The sequence below is a fragment of the Phacochoerus africanus genome, chromosome 4 (assembly GCF_016906955.1).
Source record: "Phacochoerus africanus isolate WHEZ1 chromosome 4, ROS_Pafr_v1, whole genome shotgun sequence".
NCBI classification, from domain to species: domain Eukaryota; kingdom Metazoa; phylum Chordata; class Mammalia; order Artiodactyla; family Suidae; genus Phacochoerus; species Phacochoerus africanus.
In genome coordinates this window covers 116,136,549-116,163,331 of record NC_062547.1, presented here as the reverse complement: position 1 = coordinate 116,163,331, position 26,783 = coordinate 116,136,549, and the positions used below count along the sequence as shown (strand labels likewise).

The window sequence follows — 26,783 nt, the reverse complement described above, 5'->3', positions numbered from 1 at the left end:
GGAAGAAACTGAAAAACAAAATAAAGCAATAAAATGCTAGCAGTCATGAACCTGACTTTTAAAGGCAGGGATCATTTGCCATAAATTACTTGATAAAAGCTATGATACAATCATGTACATATATGAGAGGAGACATTTCAATGTATTTGATTGACAAAATGGCAGGAATCACTATTTTATTTTTTATTTTTATTTTATTTTGTCTTTTTGCCATTTCTTGGGCTGCTCCCACGGCATATGGGAGGTTCCCAGGCTAGGGGTCAAATTGGAGCTGTAGCCGCCGGCCTACGCCAGAGCCACAGCAGTGCAGGATCTGAGTTGCGTCTGCAACCTACACCACAAGCTCACGACAACGCCGGATCCTTAACCCACTGAGCAAGGGCAGGGATCGAACCCGCAACCTCATGGTTCCTAGTCGGATTTGTTAACCACTGTGCCACGACGGGAACTCCTACTATTTTATTTTAGCTTAGACCCACTGATTGCCTTTGTTCAATAGTTAATATATTTAACTTTTAAGCCAGGAAAGAAAACATAGAGTATGATGTTTTGTCTTCCCTGAGGATATAAAATCATTAGAAGCAGCAACATTTTCAGAGCACAAATTCTCAACCTTTTTAGTCCAAAAAAAAAATATTAAGAACTTGAAAGAGCTTTTGTTTAATGTGAGTTATAGCTAACATTAATTCCTGTGTAAGCAATGAAAATGAAGAAATCTAAAGATGACTTATTTATTTAAAAATAAAATGAACTCATGATGTTAACATAAACATTTAAATATATAAATATTTTCTAAGACAAAAAAATTAGTGAGCACTACACTATTGTTTTAAAGTTTTATAAATTTCTTTAATTTCTGGTTTAATGGAAAGCAGTGGATCCTCATATCTGCTTCTTTATTCTCTATTGTAAAGTCAGACATGTAGACTCTGGAAAATTTCACTGTACTTTGATAAGTAAGGAGGAGTTCTTTCATATTGTGATGAAATAGTTTTGACCTCACAGAACCTCTTAAAGGGAACTCAGGTACCCTCCAGGAATCTCTAGAATATTCTTTGAAAACTTGTTTTATGGCATCTGAAGACATAAAAAGAGCAGTTTCAGAGCTGAATAATAGGCACACTCTCTCTTATTTTCAAACAAGGTTTTAAATGAAATACACACTTCTACTCTCATCAAATGCTAATCCTGTTTAGACACATGGAGATCACTGCACATGGAGAAGCAGAGGAGAAAAAGATCTAAAGGGGAAAACGAAACCACACTCCTCAAAACCGTGGATTCACACAGGAGAATAGAGACATTCTATAAGATCATACTGACGATATAGAACTGATTAGGGAATATCTAATTACAGAGAAATAGACTCTATAACGTACTATCAATCTTAGCTACAGATTACTTAAATCATGGAGATTCAATGTATATAGAAAAAAGGATTAGAAATCATAATAAACATAATCATAATTAAAGTAAATCAAGGACAAGCAAGGAAACCAACTGAAAGTTGGGAAAAGAGCTATCAAACCTATGTGAATTGAACAATTTAATGAAGAGAAATTATTCTCTAATTACTAAAGGTTATCTTGACAAATGGTAACATTTAATAAGGAAATTGGAAGAACAAGTAACCAGATGAGTATGAATTTAATTTAAACTTTATGAAAATAAAAAGATGAAGGAGAAGGAGGAAGAAAAGTAAGTGTCAGAGGCAGACAAGAACAATTTAGTGGTTCAACTTTTGGAAAGTGCATTATTTTTTTAGAAAAAAGCATGAAATGACAAGTATAATTTTATCTACAGACAAATCAAGGTGGGAAACAAATGCACTTTTAAGGATTTTATAATAAAAATTTTAATGTTTTGGTGCCCAGGGTGTATCTTTGCTGAGTTCCATTCCAATATTTTGGTCTTGGTTTTGATCAAGGGTTAATTTTTATTTTTCATTTTATCATTAACATTGTTTTTTTTTTCCATTTTTTAAAATTACTCAAATGAATTTATCACATCTGTAGTTGTATAATGATCATAACAATCTGATTTCACAGGATTTCCACCCCACAGCCCAAGCACATTCCCCCACCCCCCAAACTGTCTCCTCTAGAGACCATAGGTTTTTCAATGTCTGTGAGTCAGCATCTGTTCTGCAAAGAAGTTCAGTCTGTCCTTTATTCAGATTCCACATGTCAGTGAAAGCATTTGATGTTGGTGTCTCACTGTATGGCTGACTTCACTTAGCATGATAGTTTCTGGGTCCATCCATGTTGCAAAAAATGCTGGTAGTTCATTCTTTTTAATGGCTGAGTATTATTCCATTGTGTATATGTACCACCTCTTCTGGATCCACTCCTCTGTCAATGGACATTTAGGTTGTTTCCATGTCTTGGCTATTGCAAACAGTGCTGCAGTGAACATCGGAGTACATGTGTCTTTGCGAGTCATGGTTTTCTCTGGATAGATGCCCAGGAGTGGGATTGCTGGATCAAATGGTAGTTCTATGCTTAGTTTTCTGAGGAATCTCCATACTGTTTTCCACAGTGGTTGCACCAAGATCAAGGGTTAATTTAAGAAATAAAGCATAATAAGGTTTTTGTGAAACAGTTTTTAAGGAAAAATATTATAAGAAGTACTTTGGGGCAACATACCCCAAGTATACCTGTGTACCTTAAACAATTCGTCCACCCTCTAAATCTCAGTTTCCTTATCTGCAATGTCCATTTGCAGTGAAAACGGAAAATGGATACGGAAGCCCTTAGCATGCAGCAGATATTCTACTCTGTGAGCAGGAGTTGTTAGGTCTCAGTTTTTGTTGTTCCATGTCTCTTATAAAATAAATTACATTTAGAAATCCTTTGAGATTTGCTCTTTTCTGAACATACTTTGGATCAGATAAATACATAATTTTTATTTAATCATATTTCCTTCTTCTGTTTTGTCTGCCAAAGAGCTCAGTGAAAAAGATATTTCCAGTTATAATAACTAGCCTTTTCCTGATATATTTACGTCTCCTTCACTTTTAAAAAATTTTCTTTGTTTTGTATGCATTTTTCATTTAATTTGCCACAACCTGTCTTCTCAAGAAGGTGTAATATAAATTACAGAGAGCTAGAATGTGTTAGTCTTCTTCACCCTGAAACAAATCTAAGTAAAATACAAAATGAAATTGCTATATATGTGTTCACAGTTTACAGTAAGAATGTTTAGAAGTTAGAAAAGGTACAAAGTTTGAGGCAATTAGGATTTGAAACATTCTTACTCTATTTTTCCCAACTGTAAAACAAGGAATTTCTATGACAAACAGTATTTGTCATTCACAATGAGTTGCATTTCAAAGGCTACTGTTTTGCTTATGCTCCATTCTCCTTGGTCTTTGGTAGTTCTTCAAGAGCCAGCCCTGGGTGCTGCTTTGGATCCTGTCCTGTGGCCCCTCCCTACCCAGAAGCACTGCCCTACCAGTACTGCCTTTTCTTCCACCAATCTCCTGCTACTTCCTCTTTCAACATAGAAATATCTCCAGACTAGGCCATTATTAATTTGTCAGAATTTTAAATTCTTGTGCTTACATTGTAGTGTAGTAACATCATAGTAACATCACTTTGATACATTTAGCTGAAGTAAGGCTCTGCATCTATCTGTTGCAGAGTAACATCACTTTGATACATTTAGCTGAAGTAGGGCTCTGCATCTATCTGTTGATGAAACATACACTATAGTTATTGGATAATAATACTTAGTCACCTCAGAGGTGCAAGGGACTATCCTAGATGAAGGAGATTTACAGCATCACTTTGAGAAAAGCCAAATCCAATAAGAACATTTCAACTGTAAGATCAGGCAAAAGGGTTTCATCTTCAAAGTGACATTTTGAATAATCACATAATTATTTTTTCTTCTGTAGTAGCATTAAGTTGATAGTTATGGCTGAATTAATTTCTTCACATCTTTGAAGTTGATCTGAATATTCAATACAACACATGCCTCAGGCGAGTTTGGGGAAAGACACTTGAAAACTCATCTGTTAGCTTCCTCTTCAATTTCCTTCATGTCTAAAAACATTGATAAACTGTACTGCCCATTGTAATAAAATGGAGCTGCATTGTCCAGCTCTAATAATACATTAGTGAAGAGTGGGCAGGCCAAAAGGCCTCCATTTGTAAATGAAAGGGTCCTGCTGGGCTTCAGTGGGGAGCCTGAAGAGGACTGGGTTTGCTACAGTTTCTGCAGTAAGGCTCCATCATTGTTTAAATTATGGGTGTGGCCTGAAGTGTTTGGATAAAGCAAAGCTTTGCGGGGAAATGCTTGCAGGGGTGGTGATATCATGGGGAAAGGGAGTAGGATGCTTTTACAGAGCAGATGATTTTGCATGTCACTATCTGGGAAATCTGGGGTAAAAGGCTAGACTAGTTGACAGGGGAAGAGGTCATGAAGAACAGTCATACAATTCTTGTTTATGATTTTTGTACGAGTCTCCTGGTGCACAAGTCAGAGTAGGGGAACGTGGGTACTTGAAGCAAGGTGGAAATTCATTTTTCTGTCTATGTATGTGCATGCCATAAAAGTCTATTAAGTATATATTTTTAAGAATGATCTATTTACTATAGATGGAAAATATCATTTTTGCCTATACTATTTTCCTTAGTTTCAAACCATTCACTCAAGATTTCAATAAATACTTATCACTACTATCAATAGCAATTTTTTTTTCTTTTTGTCTTTTAGGGCCGTACCCTTATGCAGGTTCCCAGGCTAGGGGTCCAATTGGAACTGTAGCCGCCGGCCTACACCACAGCCATAGCAATGCTGGATCCTTAACCCACTGAGCGAGGCCAGGGATCAAACCCGAGTCCTCATGGATGCTAGTCAGGTTCACTAACCTCTGAGCCATGACGGGAACTCCAGAGGCAATTATAAAGTGAATGGATATTTTAAATTAGGCATTAGGCAAAAAATTAATGGAAAAAAGTGATGCGTCTTAACTTAGACAAACTGCACGCTAAAAGAATACAAGAATATAAAGAAAACTAAGCAACATACATGTAATCTACAAATAAATCAGTATATAAAATGTATTTGTATATGAGATTAGAGCAAGTGCATGTTATGAGGCAACTTCCTGAGGGGCTGTTGAGAATATTTAGAGATGATAAATTTGTCATAATTTCATTCTCTTTATTTCCAATGCAGATGGTCAGATTTCAAGAAAGATGAGATTTTAGGAATGGAAGCTAAAGAAAGGCTTGACCTATTAAATAAAGGCGATATTCAGAAGACAATGAATAGCTTGGGAAAAGGTCCAAAAAAAAAAAAAAGATCTGCAGTTACACAGAAAACAGCAGCAAACTCTTTTTTCTTTTCTTTTTTTAATAAGAAAGAAAAGATTAGGTTTGTGGAAAGTAACATAATGTCTTTTCTATCAAAGGAAATCTTGGTTACTCCATCTGGCTCCTGTTCGCCTTCTTACGACCCCCTCCTCCTCTTTCCCTCTTCTCACAGTAACAATTTGTTTCAAATTAGCCAACCGGAAGAATGTGCACCCTGACCTGACCTATGGGAAGGGGCCAAGTACATCACCTACGTTAGGGATAAATAGGAGGGTCCTTTGTTCAGTGTGGGCACTTTTTGGAGTACCACACCCTTCTGCAGAAGTAAAGAGCCTTGTCGAGATCTCCCTGTGTGCACGTGTCTCATTTTTTGACACTGATGATCCGAGCCATGTCCATAACAGGTTGGAGCACAAAAGAAATAAAGGGAAATCCCGGATCTGCATGCTCTGGTCAAGCAGAGACTACAGAGACTACATAGAAATTGAATTCTCCATACTGTCCAGAGAAGTTGATTGGGCAGGACTGAGGATAAATGTAGACAGCATGCCATCCTCAGGCAAAGAGTTGAGCTTCTTCACAAGGTTGAGGAAGCTGGAAATATTAAGAGATGTCTATGCTTCAGACTCCAGTTTATAATTTATACATTAATACATTATAAAAAAATAAAAATAAAAATAAAAAGGAGTTCCCATCATGGCTCAGTGGTTAATGAATCTGACTAGGAACCATGAGGTTGCAGGTTCAATCCCTGGCCTTGCTTATTGGGTTAAGGATCCAACATTGCCATGAGCTGTGGTGTAGGTCGCAGAAGCGGCTTGGATCCCTTGTTGCTGTGGCTCTGGTGGAGGCCGGCGGCTACAGCTCTGATTCGACCCCTAGTCTGGGAACCTCCATATGCCACGGGTGCGGTCCAAGAAATGTCAAAAAGATAAAAAAAAAAAAAACCAACCAAACAAACAAAAAAACTTTATGAGAGGATATTTGGGATATATTAGAGAATGAAAGCTTTTGGATGCAATGAAATTTATTTCAAATATGACAAAGAGTGAAATTCTGGACATTTTTTCTTGGGAAACATTTCCATCCACAGATGTATAAATGGCTCCTAAATGAAATATGTATTAAAGTAGAATGTGGAATTTAAAAAAAAAAAGAAAAAACCCAAAACGTGTCTTTTCATTGGGTCTTTCAAAAAATGCAATCACCAAAAGCAAAAACTCTCTTTTAAATAGACAAAGATAACACTGCTGCTATGAATTCAGGGGGTGTCTAGACATGTAATTAAACTCTCTCTATGGTCCTAACAAAAACTGTGTCACTGTGTAATGAAAGCTACTGCATAGTAATTTAGTTTAATTACAGCTATGCTGTGTTCGATGGGCTGTGTGTGGTTAATTGATAATGTCTCAGGAGTTGGTAAGAGGAAGTTTGAATCTCTTTAAAAATCTAACAGGACAAAGAAAAACCAGTCATTAAAAAAAAGAAAACGGTATTCTGGCTACAGTTCTCCTATTGGGAAGAAAAATTAAACTGCATAAATTTGCTCAGAAAGTTTAGAACTAATATATATAAATTAAAGTAAGAGCTTAAAAATGAACACTCTGCTTCTGTGTCATATCTGCTTTGGAGACCTGCCACTAACATCATCTTTATCCTCAGTCTACTCTATGATGCCTTCAGAACTGTCAACAAAATATATGAGAAGTGAAGTACGTAACTACTATCTCCCCTGACCAGATCAACAGGAATGGTTAAGATTGGCTGGAAAATCCAATGTAAGCCTTAATCCGTCAATCATCCTAGGGCCTGAGGAATCCATGTTAGACAAAACAGTCAAGTTCTGGGGCATTCTCATTTATTTCAGTGTCATCTGCGATGCCTTCTTTTCTTTTCCTAGCCTTAGCCAGTCAGTCATAATTCTATCCTCAGCATATAGTTTATATCTCCTCACTCTTTTCATTTACATTCTTACCACTTTGTATATAGTCCTTCATATTCTCTACTGGCGGTATTAATGTTTGACCCTAGAACACCCCGTAATGCCTAGGTCATCTTTCTGAAACACAGTAACTCATGTCAATTCTCTAGTTGGAAAACAAAAATACAATTCATCACTAAGGGTTTCTGACCTAACCTCCTCAGCATGAAAATCAAAGGCCCTTCAAAGTTTGTTCCCAATTTATGGCTGTACTTCATCCTGGGACGATTCTTACCATGCTCTAGCACATAGCCTTAGTTACTATTCCTAAGACATGCAATATACCCATTTGGTTCCCAAATAATAGTGATCCTGCATGTGCCAAAGGGTATTTCCTAAAGATTCTTATAACACTTTTATTCATCTCAGATGCTCTTCCAGATTCTTGCATTGCCCATTTAAGGTGGAGATAAATTTCCTCCCCTTGAATCTCATCTGTGACTTGACTGGTAAGCAAAAGAATTCAGTGGAAGTGACTTCTGAGGTTAGCTTATAAAAGTCAATGCAGCTTCTACTCTGTTTGCTAGATACTCTTTTTTAGATCCCTGAGCTGCCATGTAAAAGTCTGACTACCTGAAGCTGCAATGCTGTAAGAAAACTGGGTAACTTGGAGAAGCTAAGTATGGCTGTTCTAGCTGACAGCCCCTGCTGAGGATCCATGTGACAGACATCAACTGCCAGACATGTGGGTGAAGACACCTTGAAGTGGTTCCTGCCCTCCAGCCATTAAGCTCCCAAGGCTTTATGTCTTCTCAGCTAATACTCTAGACATTATGGAACAGAGATAACTACCATTCCCACCATGCCCTATCTGAAGCCTTGACCCAGAGAATATATGAGCATAGTAAAACAGTTCTTTTAAACTGCTAGGTTTGGGGATCATTTGTTACTATGGCAATAGTACCAGGAATACTTCATAACCCAGATTATATATCACCCCCCCCCTATGAAATTTTCCTCTAACTCTACAAATAAAACAAATATTTTCTCTGCCTCTCATGGCATTTTCTTCACATCCCTGTCCAGGGATACTAATATTGTTATCATAGTTAATTGTGCATTTGCCTATCAAAGTAAAAGATAAATTCCTTGAGAGAAGGGACTGTTTTATTCACTTTTGTACCTATGGACTCTAGGCAAAAGGCTTAGTAAGGTTTTGATAAATGTGAGATAATGTATGAAAGAAGGAGTGAATGAATGAATGACCAGAATTGTGGGCTGAAGGAGGCTCTACAGCAGACATCGACAAATAGATACAAAATCCCAAGAAATAGCCAGAATTCACTCTGGTGTTCAGCTAAAACTAGCACTTAATAAATGTTTATTACATAGCTAAAATGGTGGAGCTACCTGAGCTGGGCCAGGCACCAGCTCCTAATGTCTTCGGATTAGAAAGATGTTCTATGTCCAAACCAATTCATAACCTGTGGCTCTATGTTCAAAAAACTTAGTAAATTCAACTCGTCCTGCTCTTTGTTTAAGGCAATGTCAACAGCTGCCCTTGGGCAGCAGGCTGGAAAGGGAGATAAAACAAATTGATTAGTTCCTTTTTGCAGTGCACGATCAAATTTACCCTAGTACTACTGGTGTCTAGTGAAGAATTCTTGATGTTGTGTGTATCTGATGAACTCTATTTGTTTTTGAAAGCTATTTTCACCGAGTTCAGAATATTGGGTTATTCCTTTTTTTTTTTTCTTACAATACTTTGATGATGCTATCCCACTATCTCTTACTTGCATTATTTCTGATGAAAAATTTAATGTCATCTGTATCTTTGTTCTTCTGATACAATGTATTTTTCCCTCTGGCTGCTTTTTTGGCATTTATTTTTAGTTTTAAGAAAATTGAATATGATGTGCCTAGGTATCATTTTCTTCATGTTCCCTGTGCTTGAGATTCGTTAAGGTTTCTAAATGTGTGGCTTTATAAGATTCACTGTTTGAAAAATTGTATACGTTATTTCTTCAGATATAATTCTATCTCCCATCATTCTTCAATGACTCCAATTAAATACATATATATGCATTTCTAAATAATATATATGCATATATGTTCCATAGCTTACTGATGTTCTTTTTGTTCGTTTGCTTTGCTTTTTTTTTAGGCCCGCACTAGCGGCATATGGAGGTTCCCAGGCCAGGGGTCAGATTAGAGCCACAGCAAGGCAGGATGTGCGTCTGCAACCTACACCACAGCTCACGGCAACACCAGATCCTTAACCTACTGAGCAAGGCCAGGGATTGAACCTGCAGCTTCATGGTTCCTAGTTGGATTCGTTTCTGCTGCGCCACGACAGGAACTCCTGGTATTCTTTTCATTTTGTTGTTAGTCTTTTTTCTCTGTGTTCCCCCTTGGATAGATTTTTGCTTTTTTATTTTGAGGGCCACACCTGCAGCATATGGAAGTTCCCAGGCTAGGGGTCAAATTGGAGCTGCAGCTGCCAGCCTACGCCACAGCCACAGCCATAGCAATGCTGGATCCAAGCAGTGTCTGTGAACACCACCACAGCTCAGGGCAATGCCAGATTCCTAACCCACTGAGTGAGGCCAGGGATCAAACCTGCATCCTTATGGGTACTAGTCGGATTCATAACCCACTGAGCCACAAAGGGAACTCCAACCTTGGATGGCTTTTTAATGCTGTGTTTTCAAGTTCATATTTTTTTTATTTTTGGAATGCCTACTCTGCTGGGTTAATTCCACCCTGTATATTTTCTCAGATACTGTAGTTTTCATCTTTAGATGTTTGATTTCAGTCTTTTTTTTTATTCCTCCCATGAATCTATTTAACATCCTCAATCCTCTCCCTTCTTGAATATATGGGTTGCAGTTATAATAACTGTTTTCATTTCTGTTGTTTCTAAGTTTGTTTCTATTGATTTATTTATTTTTTTCCGCTTTCATCCACTCTCACTCTGGAAGTGCTTTCTGCATGCATTTCTCATAATTTGTGACTGGGCACAGATTTTATCTTGCTGGATGCCGGGCAAATACAGATGTATTTGTAATCTTCTTTAGCTTTGTTCTGGGTGCAGTTAAGTTATACTACTGAAAATAGTTTGATCCTTTCGAGGTTTGCTTTTAAACTTTGTTAAATTTGTCTCCTCTATTGGGAACACAAACTCTTCCCACTCCTACGCGAGCAACATGCCTTGTTCCCCCTAATCCATGGTTCTTTTCCTGGCCCTGGGTTGTTCCTTCACGTGCACGGGCTGAAGATTTGGGGGAGGGAGCATCTGCAGCCCCACAGAGATCACTCTTTCTCCTCTGGTACTCTGCTCTGTGAACTCTAACCTCCTTGGGTCTCAGACTCTCTATTCTGTGTCCCCATCTCAGGGAGACTGCTGGGTTCCCTTTGCTTTTTTCCTCCTTACATGGTAGCCCAGGAATCCTCTTCAGGCAATTACAGGGCTCCTACTGTTTGTGCTCCCTTTTCCAGGTATCACTTGGCTTCCTGATGTCCAGTTTCTGAAAACTACGTTTCATATCTCTTGTTTGTTTCAGGGAAAAATATAAATTGGTTCCCCTTTACTTCACCTTGTTCTGAGCAGACAATACCAAATTATTACATTTTAAATATTTTAAAAATAATACTTTGCTTGATACCTAAAATTGGAATTATCCTTGGTATGTGAGACCATGTTGAGCATATCACTGCTACTGATGTACCAGTAAGTGCAGTTAAAGCTGTTAAAGAAAGACCCAGGGAACTATACTCAATATCCTGTGATAAACCATAATGGAAAAGAATATGAAAAATAATATAAATATATGTATAACTGAATCACTTTGCTGTATAGCAGAAACTAACACAACATTGTAAATAAGCTATACTTTAATAAAAAAAAAAAAACCAAAAAACAAACCCAAAAGCTGTTAAGGAAGTAAAGAATGACAACTGGAGAAATTCTGCATTTAGTTCAACATTGATCAAACTCTACATTTGAAATTTCTACTGTATTCACCTATAAGTTCCTGAGGTTTCTTATAGGAAAAAAAAAAAAATAATTTCTGCTTGTTTCTTGGTTGGAGAGAAATTCTTCCCTTTTTGTAGGCCCATAGGCGTACTTGAGAGTGGTGCCAGATGTGAAATGGATCCAAAGTTGTAGAGATATAAAGGATAAAAGTCACATTCAGTAAGTTATAGAAAGGCAAGAGTACTCAGCTTGGAAATAGTCCTAGTGATGATTCTTAAATCTATAAAACAGTTGAGTCATTATAGGCTGTATTCCCTTCCAAGGAAAGATGAAGTACTCATTTATTACATTCTACTATATATATATTTACATAACTTATGAAACAAACATTTTAAAATTTATTGAAGCAAAATGAACATTTACCCAAATAAAAAGCCTTTAAATATATGAAAAGTATTATTATCATGCAAATATATCACTAAAGAAACCTACTTAAAGAACTGACATGAGAAATTACATTGATGGTTACTAATTTTTATGTATTAGTAGCAATAGTTCATTTAGTAATTAAAACACTTCAGAGTGATGCTTCAGAAAATTATAAATCAAATCATCTGTATATGTTGGTTGTTCGGTGATTCTCTATACTCTATGATAATCATAAAATCTCTTATATTACAGATAAAAGTGATCAAATGATCTCTAATGTTCTATGATATTTCATTTAAAGAAAATAAAATACAATTTTATCAAAACTGTGAAGGCTTCATTTACTAAAGTTACTTCTAAGCTTTAAATGGCCTCAACTTATAAAACTAAACATACTCCAACTATGTGACCCCGCAATCATACTCCTTGATATTTACCTGCAGAAGCTGAAAATTTATGTCCACACAAAACCTGTATGCGGATGTTTACAGCAGCTTTATTCATAATTGCTAAAACTTGGAAGGAACCAAGATATCCTTCAGTAGGTGAGGTGATAAACTGTGTTACATCTAGACAATGGAATATTACTAAGCACTGAAAAGAAATGAGCTATTGAGTTATGAAAAGACATGGAATAACCTTAAATGCATATTATTAACTGAAAGAAATCTATCTGAAAAGGTGACCTACTGTATCATTGCAACTATCAGACTTTCTGGAAAAGGCAAAACTACGGAAAAAGTAAAAAAATGTTTTCAGTGGTTGCCAGGGGTTGGGGTGGGACAGGAGGGATTAATAGGTGGAACAGAGAGGAATAAGGACAGTGAAAATAGTCTGCAAGATACAGTAATGATGGATATGTGTCATTATACATTTGTCCAAACCCAGTGAATGTACAACACTGAGAGTGAACTCTAATGTAAAGTATATAGACTTTGGGTGATTAAGATTTGTCAATTAAGATTCATCAGGTTTTTTTTTTTTTTTTTTCTTTAGGGCCACACCCTTGGCATATGGAAGTTCCCAGGCTAGGGGTCAAATCAGAGCTACAGTTGCCAGCCTATGCCACAGCCACAGCAACGCGGGATCCGAGCTGCGTCTGAGACCTACACCATAGCTCATGGCAATGCCAGATCCTTAAACCACTGAGCAAAGCCAGGGATCAAGCCCACATCCTCATGGATCCTAGTCGGGATCATTAGTGGCTGAGCCATGAAGGGAACTTCCATCAGTTATTAACAAATGCACCATTCATGTGATGAGGCTCAGAGTTAACTTCCTGAAGTTACATTAAGGTAGAAATCTAACATCAAAACCAAAATCAAATCAAAGCATCTCAATATATCACCCATTCCATGAAAATTCCATCTGAATATAAATGTGGTTCTGGTGCTCATGGGGAATAAGATTTTAATCACATGCAAAACTAATAAGTTATTTAGTAAACTCTATAATGCAAAAAGAATTATATTTGCATTGTATTGACTATCCTGCCATAACAAAATTCCTTTCAGCTAATTCCTTTCAGCCTACCCCACTATTCTTTTTTTTTTTTTTTTTTTGTCTTTTGTTGTTGCTGTTGTTGCTATTTCTTGGGCCGCTCCCGCGGCATATGGAGGTTCCCAGGCTAGGGGTTGAATTGGAGCTGTAGCCACCGGCCTACGCCAGAGCCACAGCAAAGCAGGATCCGAGCCGTGTCTGTGACCTACACCACAGCTCACGGCAACGCCGGATCGTTAACCCACTGAGCAAGGGCAGGGACCGAACCTGAAACCTCATGGTTCCTAGTCGGATTCGTTAACCACTGCGCCACGACGGGAACTCCCTACCCCACTATTCTTAATATTTAAGAAAAGTTAGATGAATGAATGAAGAAAGTCCTAAATTCTGCCAAGCTGAGCTTGTCTAACTGTTGTTTGATTTAACTTTGAGGAAAAAAGGATTCACTCTACAAAATGTCAAAGAAGGAGCTGGTAGATGCTTTCATTTTGAAAGCATAGGGTGCTGCTATTTGAGTCAGCCTCATCATCAGCATGCCTGGTAAGACCAATATGGATAATCAAGCCATGAGTACTGTACTATGTTTATGACCCCCTAAAACTAGCTAAATGGGCAACTACTTGTGAAGAAATACAATAATTAAATGTACACTGAATTTGGCTATAAAAAATTGAATAAAACTTCTGCTTAATTTCTTACTATTAACTCACATAAAGGGATGTTCAACTTTTGATACAACCATCATTTTGGATGTAGACAAAGTGATAGAGCTGACTGTATCTGGAAGAGTTATATCTGTGGATCTATCATTATTCTCATCTATTTTTGTCCAAAAAAAAGAATGGAATATGCATTTGCATATATTCTTAATTTGAGACAGACAATTTTTTAATTACAGCATATAAAGAGATCCTTTTTCATTATGTCAAATAAGCAGTTTTTAAGGACTGAATTCAAGAGTAAAAAAGCAAAGGCAAACGTCAACAGGCACACCAGCTGCAATGCACATGTGTATTTTAAAAAAGTGTGATTTTTCTCTTGTCATGTGATCTTTCAAATAGGTGTATCTCATTTGTCATGTTTCAGTGTTAGCCCTTAAAATCCTGCCATGTTTAGGCCTCTCTGTCTGCTCATCTGTGTCTCTAGCTTTGGGCCCAACATCAACTATACCAGAATATGGTAGAGGAAGGCAGACTGTGGAGGGATTAAGAGCATAAATTTTTTTTTTTGTCTTTTTGCCTTTTCTAGGGCTGCACCTGCGGCATATGGAGGTTCCCAGGCTAGGGTTCTAATCGGAACTGTAGCTGCCGGCCTATGCCAGAGCCACAGCAGCGTGGGATCCCAGATGCGTCTGTGACCTACACCGCAGCTCATGGCAACGCCACATCCTTAACCCACTGAGCAAGGCCAGGGATCGAACGTGCAACCTCATGGTTCCTAGTAGGATTTGTTAACTACTGAGCCACGACGGGAACTCCTAAGAGCATAAATTCTAAAGTCAACTTTTATTTTGTGTTCTAATCTTGATTCTGCCACAATTCAGCTGTGTGATCTTAAAAAAGTTACCTAACCTTTCTGAGTCTCAGTTTCCATATCTGTGAAATTAATGTAAAGAGACGGACAGCCTTATAGGTGTGAAGATTAAGTGAAATAATTTTTGTAAAGATTTTAGCAAAAAATAAAAATCACTAACAAAAAGATTTCAGCAAAAGCTTGGTTCACAATAAGTGCTTAATAATACATAGTAGTGATGGCTGGTACGATTACTATTGAGATAGCTATTATTAGGTCTTAGTCATATCATATATTCCTCTCAAGATTCTTTCTTCTTTCAGTTTTCTAGCAGAGTAAAGCATAAGCATTAAATATAAATAGAGGATATGAATGATGTAATTTAGTGTGTAACAAGGGTCTTCCTCAGTGAAATTTAACTTACAATAAGATGGCATTTCTGGAATTCTGTAAGATCCAGAGCGGCTAAGCCTTGAGTGTGGTTAAATTTCTGTAACAGTACTTTCACAGGCAAAAGTTAGGATGTTAATTTAAAAGTTAAATACGGAGTTCCCATAGTGGCGCAGTGGTTAACGAATCCGACTAGGAACCATGAGGTTTCGGGTTCGGTCCCTGCCCTTGCTCAGTGGGTTAACGATCCAGCGTTGCCGTGAGCTGTGGTGTAGGTTGCAGATGCGGCTTGGATCCCGCGTTGCTGTGGCTCTGGCGTAGGCCAGTGGCTGCAGCTCCAATTCGACCCCTAGCCTGGGAACCTCCATATGCCACGGGAGTGGCCCAAGAAATAGCAAAAAGACAAAAAAAAAAAAGTTAAATAGTGTGGTTCTAGATAGGTTCCAACATACAAAGGAACATTTATTTCAGAGAATAAATCACACAGATGGTCAGAACCTATGGCACATTCAACATATTATTCACAGAAATGTGTTTTAAGGTTAAGTTTTGAGAAGGAGAATCCAAGACTAAAAGCAAGGTGTATGTATGAGAGATTACATTTTCCAACATGGATTTTCCCCTGTGTCTATCATCACGTCAAGTTCTATGAAATTAGATCTTTTCTAAGACATAGAGAAATTGTCATGTATATGTATTTAGATTTTAAAAGACATTATATTCCATGAAAACCGCTTTCCTGCAGAGTGGGATTAGCATTATCATTTTTGAAAGTAATATAATTTAACAGTATCTTGCATTATTAAATGTATTTGAAGTCTTATTATCTTTTAAAAACCAAAGATATAAGGCCAGTTCCAAAATATTCTCAGCACTCAAAATGCTGAGCTCCTAAACAAGCTTTTGTAAATAATGGGATTCAAGCCAATGAATATATATTGTACCTGCTATGAGCTATGAATACAAAGGTGTATATGGGGTGTGTGTGTCGGGGGGAGGAGGGTGGTGGGCAGAGGAAAAGGATGACAGACATAGATGAGTAAGTCATTAGTCATGCCTATTTCAGGAGACAGGTCTATGCACAACTAACCATAATACAGTATGGTTAGTGCATCACAACAGTGGTAGAAAATGCCAGAAAGAGTGCAAGGAAGGAAGTAGATTTGTTGAAATTCTAAAATTCTAAAATTCTATCTCTTAGAAAAAGAAAAAGTTAAAAATTAGAACAAGGAGTTCCCACTGTGGCACAGAGGGTTAAGAATCTGACTGCACTAACTCAGGTTGCTGGGGGTATGGGTTTGGTCCCCAGCCCATTGCAAGGGGTTAAAGGATCTGGAATTGCTGTAGCTGCACTACAGGTCTCAGCTGTGGCTTGGATTCAGTCCCTGGCCTGGGAACTTCTATATGCCATGGGTGCAGCCATAAAAAATTTAACAAATATGTGCATTTAGCTTAAGAATTTATTATAGCTGAATGAAGGAGGGGGTAGAACCTTATATTACTAGGGTTTGGAAGACCTCTTAGAAATGGTCCAGGGAGTCATGGAAACCAAAATAGCCCAAATGTTCTATCTGCTTTGACTTAGAAATAAGTGCAGAAAATTATCCAGAGCCCATAAGGCTGTTTAACTTACTGGACTTTTGTACAGACTGAAACTTAAAAGGCTCAGAATCCCAAAGTCCAATAATGAAGATTTGTATAGATGCCCGGCAAGGTGGTCAAGCCTAGACTGGGAGTTTTAACAACTTTGGTTCCACTGTTTGCACCTCTCCAAGCTTGTTTGTATACAACTGTAAAATGGGGGAAATGCTATTGCTGCTGTCTTCATAGTAAAAGAGCCATGAAAACTGACATGCACCTACTTATTAAGTTATTGAACAAATAATGTGGATTAAACAAAGATGGATCAAACTAATATGTTTGGATTAAAGAGCTATTAAACACTCAACAACAAAAAAACAAACAACCCAATTGAAAAATGGGCAGAAGAGCTTAACAGACATTTCTACAAAGAAGACATATGGATGTCCAACAGGCATATGCAAAAATGCTCAATATCACTAATTATTAGAGAAATGCAAATCAAAACTACAATGAGGTACCACCTCACACCAGTCAGAATAGCCATCGTTAACAAGTCCATAAATAACAAATGCTGGAGAGGGTGTGGAGAAAAAGGTACCCTCCTCCACTGTTGGTCAGAATGTAAATTGGTACAACCACTATGGAAAATAGTATGGAGATACTTCAGAAAATTAAATATAGAACTATCATATGACCCAGCAATCCCACTACTAGGCATATATCTAGACAAAACTTTCATTCAAAAAGATACAGTGTGGAGAAAAAGGTACCCTCCTTCACTGTTGGTGGGAATGTAAATTGGTACAACCACTTTGGAAAACAAAGTGGCGATATCTCAGAAATGGCGATATCTCAGAAAACTAAATATAGAACTATAATACGACCTAGAAATTCCACTACTGGGCATATATCTAGACAAAACTTTCACTCAAAAAGATACATGCATCCCTATATTCATAGCAGCACTATTTACAATATCTAAGACATAGAAACAACCTAAATATCCATTGACAGATGAATGGATTAAGAAGATGTGATATATATACACAATGGAATATTACTCAGTCATAAAAAAGACAAACTAACACTGTTTGCAGCAATGTGGATGGATCTAGAGACTTTCATACTAACTGAAGTAAGCCAGAAACAAAAAGACAAATATCATATGATATCACTTATTTGTGGAATCTACAATATGGAACAGATGATCCTATCTAAAAATAACAAACAAACAAGCAAGCAAACAAAAAAAGAAACAGATCATGGCCAAGAAGAGCAGGCTTGGAGTTCCTGGAGGCAGGAGGAAGGGGAGCGAGGGGGATGGATGGGCATTTTGGGGGCTTGGGGGATGCAAACTGTTATGTTAGGAATGGATGGGCAATGGGATCCTACTGCACGGCATAGGGAAATGTGTGTGATTGGGTAACTTTGTTGTACAACAGAACTTGATGAAACACTGTAAATCAACTATACTTAAAAAAAAAAGCTATTAAACAGATGAAGGAAGGGATGCATGAGGAGTCCCTGTGCCCCACTCATTTCTCCCTGGGCCAGGAGAGACAGACAGTCTTCCAGAAGCACACAAAGCACTTGCTTAGGGTAGAGGGGAACATCTCTTCCTGTGGCTTCGCCATAGTGATCTATGGACAGAACTGCCAATGGCCAATGTATATTCTTCCATCATGTGCTGATCTTGGCAAAGCTGCCAGAGATATTTTCAACAAAGGATTTGGTTTGGAGTTGGTGAAACTGTATGTGAGAACAAAGTGATGAAGTGGAGTGGAATTCTCAACATCTGGCTCATCCGATACAGACACTGGTAAAGTTTCTGGGACCTTGGAGACCAAATATAAATGGTGTGAATGTGGTCTGACTTTCACAGAAAAGTGGAACACTGATTTCTGGGAGAAGAAATTACTATTGAAGACTAGATTTGTCAAGTTTTTTTTGTTTTTTGTTTTTTGTTTTGTCTTTTTCTCCCATTTTTTTTAGGGCTGTACCCACAGCATATGGAAATTCCCAGGCTAGGAGTCAAATCAGAGCTATAGCTGCCAGCCTTCACCACAGCCACAGCAACACAGGATCTGATCCCCATCTGTGACCTACACCACAGGTCAGAGCAAAGCTGGATCACCAAGCCACTGGGCGAGGCTAGGGATCGAACCTACATCCTCATGGATACTAGTCAGATTCATTTCTGCTGCATCACAGTGGGAACTCAGATTTGTCAAGGTTTGAAACTGATACTTGATAACACATTTTCACCGAACAATGGAAAGAAAAGTGGTAAAGTTAAGTCTTCTTATAAAAGGGAGTATATAAACCTTGGATGGGATGTTGACTTGTATTTTGCTGGACCTGCAATTCATGGTTCAGGGGTCTTTGGTTATGAGGGCTTGCTTGCTGGGTACCAGTTGACCTTTGACAGTGCCTAATCAAAGCTCACAAAGAGTAAGTCTGCAGTGGGCTATGGGACTGGGGACTTCAAGCTGCACACTAATGTCATTGATAGGACAGAATTCAGAGGATCAATTTATCAGAAAGTATGTGACAATCTTGACACATCAGTAAACCTTGCTTGGACATCCAGAACCAACTGCTCTTGCTTTGTATTGCAGCCAAAGAGTTGGATCCCACTGTTTCCATTTCTGCAAAAGTCAACAATTCTAGTTTAAGTAGAGTGGGATATACTCAGACTCTGAGGCCTGGTGTGAAGCTTACATTATCTGTGCTGGTAGATGGGAAGAACATTCATGCTGGAGGGTACAAACTTGGGTTTTCCCTGGAGTTGGAGGCTTAACGCAGCTGAAAGAAACCTCTGGGAATGGATGTCAGATTTGCCCTTAATGTATTTCCAGTGTGACCAGCAGGCTTCCCCTCCCCCTCCAAGAAGGTGATCATCACCCAAAGGATGATCTAAACAAGAGCTGTATTTTAAATATTTGGACAATTATTTGTTAGCTGGTTTCTAGGTGAATTGGCTATCTATCTAGTTACCAGTGCTGCAGTTGTGCAGTCATCTATACATTATTTCAGTGTATTTAACTGCTAAAGGCGCCATCCACCAATAATGAAATAGATTTTTATCAAAACTGTGGGGAAAAAAGAGCTATTGAACTAAGAAAAGGATAACAGCAAAACAAAAAGACTATACAAGTATTTTGAGTAAATACACAAGATTTTAAGTATATATGGAGAGGGAGAAAAAGAAAGAGAGAATATGAAAGGATTTCCTGAGAAAGATATAAAAAATATAAAATCTTAGAACTTATGGGGAAAACTCGTATAAATTTGACCCCCATAAGAAAATTATGCAAGACAACATACAGCAAGACTAGGAGAAAATATTTACTCTATCCATTTGTCTATATGATACAGATTATACATAAAGATATATGTAAGAGATTGTAATATATCATAAAGATTCAGATTTGAATATATATAGTGCTCCCACACCAGGAGGAAAACACATAAAAATCACTGAAAAAACAGAACAAAGAATAGAATAAAGAATATAATGATCAGGATTGGTCATGTTGGTAAAGAGGCAGATTCAAACTATTAGCAGTATTGTAGACTAGTTAAGCCTTGCACTTTAACAGCATCCATAATGGAATATAAAATGATCTTATTACTTATCTCATACAAGTCACTTCTTGGAATGTATCTTAAAGAAATATTTTCACTGTGCATAAATGTGCCTACAAAAATATTTGTTACAATAATATTTATAATTTTTAAAATTGGAAAAAAACCTTAAATAAACATGTAGGAACTGGACAAATAAATTATAGAACTCATAGTGCGAAAAACGACATAACAATTAAAAGAATGAAAAAAATCCATATGCACTAAAATATGGTAGACATTATCACGGACCCAAAGAAGATTCCATATTCTAGCCTTGGGACTCCAAACACACCATGCAACATGGCAAAGGAACTCTGCAGATGTAGTTAGAATTACTAATCACTATTACCTTAAAATACAGAGATTTCCTGTATTATCCAAATGGGCCCAATATAATTGTATAAGCCTTTAAAAGCAGCAGCAGAAGGCAGAGAATCAGTGAAATAGATTCAAACCATGAGAAGGACTGGATGCTCCAGGCAGGTGTGAAGATGGAGAAGGCCAAGTGTGAAGGGAACCACAAGGAACTAAGTTCTGCCAACAAACTGAATAAGCTTGGAAGCGGATTCTTCCCCAGACCCTCTAGAGAAAAGTGCAGCCTGGCTGCCTGGCTGATGCCTTGATCTTGGAATTAGTCATGTTGTGCCTAACATTTGACCTACAAAGCTGTAAGATAATACATGGTGTTGTTTTAAATGTTAGGTTTGTGGTAACTTGTGATGCAGCAATAGAGAACTAATACATGAGTGAAACAAATTTCCAAAGCATATTATTAAGGGAAAAGATAAGATAGAGAGCAACATAAAAAAAAAAAAAAACAAATGTATGTAAGTCGGGAGTTCCCGTCATGGTGCAGTGGAAAAGAATCCAACTAGGAACCATGAGGTCTCGGGTTCGATCCCTGGCCTCACTCAGTGGGTTAAGGATCTGGCGTTGCCGTGAACTGTGGTGTAGGTGGCAGACTCAGCTTGGATCTGGCGTTGCTGTGGTTGTGGTGTAGGCTGGCAGCTGTAGCTCTGATTAGACCCCTAGCCTAGGAAACTCCACATGCCGTGGGTGTGGCCCTAAAAAGAAAAAAGACAAACAAAAAACAAATGTATGTAAGTATATTGCATATTTATATAATTTTTGCCAATATGCCCCACATAGCTTCAGCCACAGCCATCGTTTCTTTTTGATCACTGATCTGTGTTTCAGCTTGTTTTCTAGGATATTGCAAATAGTTTTGAAAACCTTTGAAAATACTTGTGGTTAATGTTCTGAAGTAGCAGAACTGATTTCCTAACGTATTAAAAAAAGAAAAAAAAAAGAAAGGAGGGAGTTTCCATTGTGCTGCAGCAGAAATGAACTGGACTAGTATCCATGGGGATGCGGATTCAATCCCTGGCATCACCTGTTGGGTTAAGGATCTGGAATTGCCATGAGCTGTGGTGTAGGTCATAGAGGCAGCTAGGATCTGATGTTGCTGTAGCTGTGGCGTAGGTCGGGAGCTACAGCTCCAATTTGACCTATAACCCGAAAACTTTCATATGTTGCAGGTGCGGCCCTAAAAAGCAAAAAATCAAAACAAACAAACAAAAAACACAGGAGAGAAGAGCATGAGAACACAAGTGCTACAACATTAGAAAACAAACTAACCAAACGCTTGTCAGTGAGTGTCTTTGAAAAGCCTGAAAACCAATGACATTCAAGTTTATTCTTGTGTTTGTGTCAAACTTTGTATTTCTAATTTACTTCCCTCTAGAATCTACATTTTGAATTAACTTGAATACATCATGTTAGAAAACCAATGCATCACACCTTGATTAGTAAGAGTAGATTGGTCTGGCTGTAAGAGGCAGAATTCTATGAAGGACTCCTGTATGAAGTTAGCTCTTATATTAAGTGCCCTCCCCTTTGAGTGTAGGTGGAATATATGAATATGATGAGGCAGCATTCCTAGGATATTAATTTATGTGACAACCAGAGATTATTCAGATAGGTTTAATCAAATCACATGTACCCTTGAAAAGCAGAGAGTTTTCTCTGGCTGGTGTCAGAAAAGGAAGTCAGGGATTTGAAGTACTTTAGTTTTGAAGGTAGAGGGAGGCATGTGCCAAGGAATGATGTAGCCTTTAGGAGCTGAAAGCGGCACACCCACTGACAAGCAGGGAAGGAACAGGTCAGTTGGACAACCACATCCAAGTAAATTTTTTCTTTTTTTTTGCTTTTAGGGCAGCACCCACGGCGTATGGAGGTTCCCAGGCTAGGGGTCAAATCAGAGCTACAGCTGCCGGCCTACGCCACAGCCACAGCAACACAGGATCCAAGCTGCATATGTGGGCTACACCACAGCTCATGGCAACGCTAGATCCTTAACCTACTATTCAAGGCCAGGGATTGAACCTGCAACCTCATGGTTCCTAGTCTGATTTGTTTCTGCTGCGCCACGGTGGGAACTTCCCCACCCCGTTTTTTTCCTCACGTAAGTAAATCTAACCAATGAACTTGGAGGGTCAACAAGCTTGGAAGCAGATTCTTCCCCAGAACCCTCAGATAGGCACCTGGACAACCAACTTCTTGGTGTCCACTTTGTGAAACTAAGTAGAGAACCCAGTAAAGCCCCTTGGATTTTAGAACTATAGATCTGAGCAATAATGAGCTGTTTTAAGCTGCTAAATTTGTGGTAATCTGTTAGTCACGATTAGAAAACTACCATACTGGGTATTCTGCAGTCAGCAAATAGTGAACTACAGAAAATAAATATCAGCTCTTGGCACACAAGTGCCATGTACTCTCTTATTGTCTTCACAGTGTGTTGGGGTCTAAATATATGCTCGATAAATATCTTCAGTTTGGGTAGGTGGTGAGTAAATGCATGAATGAATAAATGAATGAAGCAATAAATAATCTTTGGTCAGTCAAGTCAGCCAACAAATATTTATGGAATGCCCAGTATGTATTATGAGTCATCTGAGTGTTGGACACAATAGAAAGATGTCCAAGACCTCAGGGAATTTATATTCCACTTTCAAATAAGAGCTCAAAATCCCAGGGACTAGAGCTTCTCATGCCGGAGGAACAGAAGATCATTGGAATGAGGTGAATGAAGGCCCATGGAGAGAGAGGGTCATAAAGTCAGCAAGGAGCCTTTTCAGGCAGGACTTTGAAGGCCACACAGAGGCGGTGAATGTGATGAGGAGACACTGGAGAGTTAAGGGGGGAAATGGTGTGATATGACGTATGCTTTTATCTTATAAAACAACAAGGATACTAAACATCTGAAGAAAGTCTTTTAAATAATATAAATCTGAAGAAAACTGATCACTACAGAGATGCCAACACAATAATCCCCAACTTGCAGGTGTGCTGTATCAAATTTAAAGTTGAAAGCTATACAATGCCCCACTGATTTTCAGAGGATACATTCCAAGACTCCAGTAGATGCCTGAAAACCATAAATGGAACTCCACCCTATATATATTCTGTTTTTCCTATGCATATACCTATGAAAAAATTTAATTTCTAAATTAAGCAAAATAAGAGTTTAATAACAATAGCTAACAATAAATAGGATGATTATAATAATATACTGGAAATCTCTTGTGGTGCAGCAGGTTAAGGATCCAGCATTGTCACGGTAGTGGCTTGGGCTGCTGTTGTGGCATGGGTTCAATTCCTGGCCCAGGAACTTCCATATGCTGGTGTGTGGGGGGTGGCCAAGTTAAAATAAATAAATAACAATATACTGTAACAAAAGTTATATGAGTGTGGTTTCTCGAAAAAGTATATATATTTTTTAGTGCATAGAAATGCTACTTTTTAATCACTTTATTCTCTCAAGTGATTTGACTAAAAATTTTTGACTGTAAAAATATTTGACTGTAAAAATTTAATGCCCTCTCCAGAGTTTCCGCCTTGGCCTCAGTGGAAATGAACCTGACTACCATCCATGAGGATGCAGGTTCAATCTTTGGTATTGCTCATTAGGTTAAGGATCTGATGTTGCCGTGAGCTGTGGTACAGGTCATAGAGGAGGCAGGATCTGGCATTGCTGTGGCTGTGGTGCAGGCCAGCAGCTACAGCTCCGATTCGACCCCTAGCCTGGGAACTTCCATGTGCTGTAGGTACGGCCCTAAAAAGACAAAAAAAAAAAAAAAAAAAAAGAATGCCTTTTCCATTTCAAGCACTTACCACACACACTGTGGCTATAACTTCTGCAGTTTGAGGGATACAGCAAAAGTAACAAGAATTTCTTTTTTCCTTTTTCACGATTTCATGCATACAAGATTCATTCCTACTATAGATCTTAGTAACCTCGGAATGCGATTTTTTTCTTTCTTATTAAGTACTTTTCACTTTACGGTTCTCTTTGGCAAATCCCAATTGCTGGTATCATTGTTCTTGAATGTGAGGCCATTACTAAGTAAAATAAGGGTTACTTGAACACAAATACTGCAATACTGCAATAGTTGATCTGATAACCTAGATGCAACTAAGCGACCAGTGGGATATGCTGCACAGAGGGATGGTTTATATCCATTGTGGGATGGGGCTGGACAGTGCAGAATTTCATCATACTGCTCAGAATGATGTGCGATTTAAATCTATAAATTGTTCTGATGGTGTAAGATGGTACCTCATTGTAGTTTTGATTTGCATTTCTTTCTTTTCTTTTTTTTGGCTTTTTGCCATTTCTTGGGCCACTCCCGTGGCATATGGAGGTTCCCAGGCTAGGGGTAGAATTGGAGCTGTAGCCACTGGCCTATGCCAGAACCACAGAACCTCAGGATCTGAGCCGTGTCTGCGACCTACACCACAGCTCACAGCAACGCCGGATCCTTAACCCACTGAGCAAGGCCAGGGATGGAACCCGAAACCTCATGGTTCCTAGTTGGATTCGTTAACCACTGAGCCACGACGGGAACTCCTTGATTTGCATTTCTCTAATAATTAGTGATGTTGCCTAATTTCACTAATGATTTCTTCATGTGCCTACTGGCCATCCATACGTCTTCTTTGGAGAAATGTCTACTTAGGTCTTCTACCCATTTTTTGATTAGGTTGTTTGTTTTTTTGTTGTTGAGTTGTATGAGTTTGCATAATTTGGCAACTATTAAGCCCTTGTCAGTTGCATTGTTTGCAACTATTTTCTCCCATTCTGTAGGGTTTTTTTTTTTTTTCATTTGTTTATGGTTTCCTTTGCTGTGCAAAAGTTTGTAAGTTTGATTAGGTCCCATTTGTTCATTTTATTTTATTTCCCATTGCCTTGGGAGACTGACCTAAGAAAACATCTGTATGGTTTATGTCAGAGAATGTTTCACCTATGTTTTCTTCCAAGAGTTTTATGGTGTCTTATGTTTCAATCTTTAAGCCATTTTGAGTTTACTTTTGTGCATGGTGTGAGGGGTGTGTTTTAGGTCAGAATGGCCACTGTTAATAAGTCTACAAATAACAAATGATGGAGAGAGTGTGGAGAAAAGGGAACCCTCCTACACTGTTGGTGGCACTGTAAATTGGTACAACCACTATGGAAAACAGTACAGAGATATCTCAGAAAACTAAATATAGAACTACCATATGATCCAGCAATTCCACTCCTGGGCATGTATCTGGACAAAACTTTCATTAAAAAAGATACATGCACCCCTATGTTCACTGCAGCACTTGGCTATTCACGATAGCCAAGACATGGAAACCTAAATGTCCATTAACAGATGAATGGATTAAGAAGATGTGGTACATACATACAATGGAATACTATTCAGCCACATATGGAGGTACCTTAGAAATCTATACATAAAATTAGCATATGACCCAATAATCCCACTCTTGGGCATATACCCAGACAAAACTTTCCTTAAAAAAGACACATGTACCCGCATGTTCACTGCAGCTCTATTCACAATAGCCAAGATGTGGAAACAACCCAAATGTCCACTAACAGATGACTGGATCAGGAAGATGTGGTATATATACACAATGGAATACTACTCAGCCATAAAAAATAACAAAATAATGCCACTTGCAGCAACATGGATGGAACTAGAGACTCTCATACTGAGTGAAGTAAACCCGAAAGAGAAAGACAAATACCATATGATATCACTTGTATGTGGAATTTAAAATATGGTACAAGTTAACCTATCTACAAAATAGAAACAGACTCACAGACATAGAGAACAGACTTGTGGTTGCCAAGGGGAAGGGGGGATGGAGTAGGATGGACTAGGATTTGGGGATTGATAGGTACAAACTATTACATTTAGAATGGATAAGTAATGACGTTCTACTGTACAGCACAGGGAATATACCTAGTCTCTTGGGATAGACCATGATGGAAGATAATGTAAGAAAAGGAATATATATATATATATATATATATATATATGAAAATGACTGGGTCACTTCGCTATACAGCAGAAATTTGCACATTGTAAATCAAATATACTTTAATTTTTAAAAAGTAAAAAAAAAAAAACCCTATAAATTGTTTATTTCTGGAATCTTACACTTAATATTCTCAGACCATAGCTGACTG

General features: G+C 38.1%; 1 protein-coding gene and 1 pseudogene across 1 annotated transcript in view; one reads left to right on the top strand and one right to left on the bottom strand.

The window, feature by feature from the left end:
• Positions 1-26,783, bottom strand: part of CAMK4 (calcium/calmodulin dependent protein kinase IV) — a 224,195-nt gene that overhangs the window by 36,450 nt on the left and 160,962 nt on the right. The window lies entirely within an intron of this gene.
• LOC125126221 (voltage-dependent anion-selective channel protein 2-like) lies at positions 18,272-19,433 on the top strand (annotated as a pseudogene).